Source organism: Equus caballus, chromosome 21 (genome assembly GCF_041296265.1).
Source record: "Equus caballus isolate H_3958 breed thoroughbred chromosome 21, TB-T2T, whole genome shotgun sequence".
Classification (NCBI taxonomy): domain Eukaryota; kingdom Metazoa; phylum Chordata; class Mammalia; order Perissodactyla; family Equidae; genus Equus; species Equus caballus.
In genome coordinates, this window is record NC_091704.1 from 9,483,560 (window position 1) to 9,486,115 (window position 2,556).

At 35.8% G+C, this 2,556-nt stretch overlaps 1 pseudogene; it reads left to right on the forward strand.

Moving 5' to 3' along the window:
* The first annotated feature begins 514 nt into the window (after positions 1-514).
* On the forward strand, positions 515-1,467 carry LOC138919959 (olfactory receptor 2AJ1-like; annotated as a pseudogene).
* The last annotated feature ends 1,089 nt before the right edge of the window (positions 1,468-2,556 follow it).

A 2,556-nucleotide genomic window follows, 5' to 3' on the forward strand; every position in this document is an offset into this window, starting at 1 on the left:
GCCATCATCAAGATTAAATTTTGATTAGTGAGATGACAATAAAGAAAAAATATAGTTCATAAATTGATTATCAAATATGCTGAAAGGTGAAAAGTGTTTTGCAAAAGATAAAATGAGCACAGTAAGGAGAGCCAGGAAAGTGGTGTTGTTAGTGGGAGCGCCGTGATTATAAACACTGTATTTAGGAGTAGAGCTCTTAAAGAAGGTGACATTTGGGAAAAGACTGGGCTCGAGTAAAGAATATGGAATCAAGAGTTTGTGACTCTACAAAGAGCTGGTGCCCACTCAATATTATGAATATTATCACCTGATTCAATCAAATAAATGCCCATCTTCTTGAACATGCACACTTTGAAAGCTCCTTGAGAGTCCTTAGACTTTCATGGCAAATTATGCATCACTAGCTCTCTTTTATTATGCAGATATATGGAAATGAGCTTGAGGCTTCCAGTACTTTTTATTCCTTTGCTCTTATTTATTTATATTTTTATTTTTTTAGGTAATGGGAAAATTCATGATGGGACTTTAGAATCACACTTACAGTAGCGACTTCATTTTGATGGGACTGTTCTTTTCTTCCAAAACAAATCTGCTTTTCTATTCCTTTATATTGATTATTTTTATTATGACTGTAGCAGAAAATACAGTCATGATTCTCCTTATCCACAGGGACCCACGGCTTCATACTCCAATGTATTTCCTGCTCAGCCATCTCTCTTATATGGATATCTTGCATATTTCCAATATTGTTCCCAAAATGGTCACTAATATTCTATTAGGCAGCAGAACTATTTCCTTTGTTGGTTGTGGCTTCCAGATATTTCTATCCCTCACCCTCTTGGGTGGTGAGTGCCTTCTCCTGGCAGCAATGTCCTGTGATCGCTGTGTAGCCATCTGTCACCCACTGCGCTATCCCATTCTTATGAATAGCTATGTCAGCAGTCTCATGGCTACAGGGTCCTGGCTTGTTGGGACTATCAACTCCATAGTTCACACAGCTTACACACTCCATCTTCCTTTCTGTAGCTCAAGAGCTATTGATCACTTTTTCTGTGAAGTCCCTGCAATGTTGAAATTGTCCTGTGTGGACACAACACACTATGAGGAGTTTATGTAAGTGGCATCATTTTTCTGCTCATCCCTTTTTCCCTAATCTTTGCTTCTTATGTCCAAGTTCTCCTTACTGTCCTCTGAATGAAATCATTTGAAGCACATAAAAAGTCGTTTTCCACCTGTTTTTTCCACATGGTTGTGGTCATAATGTACTATGGGCCATTTATTTTCACATACATGAGGCCTAAGTCATACCACACTCCAGGCCAGGATAAGTTCCTGGCCATATTCTATACCATCCTCACTCCCACACTCAACCCAATCATCTACAGCTTTAGGAATAAAGATGTTTGGGGGGCGATGAAAAATATGCTTAAAAATAACGTTATGCATAAAAATAGAAAAAATGCTTGATCTGTGTGTTTTATGTATTTCTATATTCAATACCTAGAAGAACTCCATCATTAGTTTCTCCTGAGAAGAAAATTATAGTCTCCATCTCTCTAAGTATGGAAAGAAGTGCATATTTCCAAACTTTTGATAAAGCTTTCACATGTCATTGCTTTGTAAATACATCCGTCATATGATGTGCTGTTCACTCTGAGATCCTAGTTACAATCACCCAAGTTCCTTATAAAGGTAAATGATGACCAATGTCTTCCAGCTTCTTCCCATCAAAATTTTAAAAATTTGTGAGAATTATTTTTTTTTAATACATCTAGACACAGGTTATACAACAAATGTATTTCCATAAAATTATCTGTATTTTCTTTAAATGTAGTAAAATTATACCTAAGGATGCCAAAGAGTGGGGCAGGTATCTGAGATGTCAATGTAACTGGCTATGATAATATAAATATAATTATTTTATAATAGAGAGAATACTGTATTCATCATGATATCTACCATGAAGAATACTGAATGCAGAACAAAAAAGTCACTTGTCGTGTTGTGTAGGTAATTAGTTGTGTAAATTCAGAGAGGAGAGGTCATCCATGGGAGCCAACATAAGAAACAAGGTTTTCATTAACTTGTGACTTTGTTGCATTCTTGTTTGCATTGTTTCCTTTTATATTTTAGTGAAATGGAAATATGAGATCAGAGATAAATTTTTCTTTAATAAAATGAATTTTGTACCTTAGTAACCATGTTTCTATATATTTAGCCCACTGTAGTTACTATTTTTTTCTTTAAATAAAGATTGAATATGTAAAATGTGGAGTTGAGAGTTTCTATGCTATTAGCTTGCCTAGGATATTTGCATAACTCTTAAATTGAGTCATCTCCAAGGTCTACACTCAGTTTTTTCATTGTACATAGTGTTGCTTCCTAATATCTGCTTACTCCACACCCTTTTCCTCTTCTCTCTAGTGACCCACGAAAAGACTAGATGCCCTTCCCCTTGAAGACAATGCACCCGTGAGTATGTCTGTAACTATATCATGATAATCTCATTCTCTAACTTTCTCATGGTGGATTTCTTGAGAAAGGGAGTATATATAC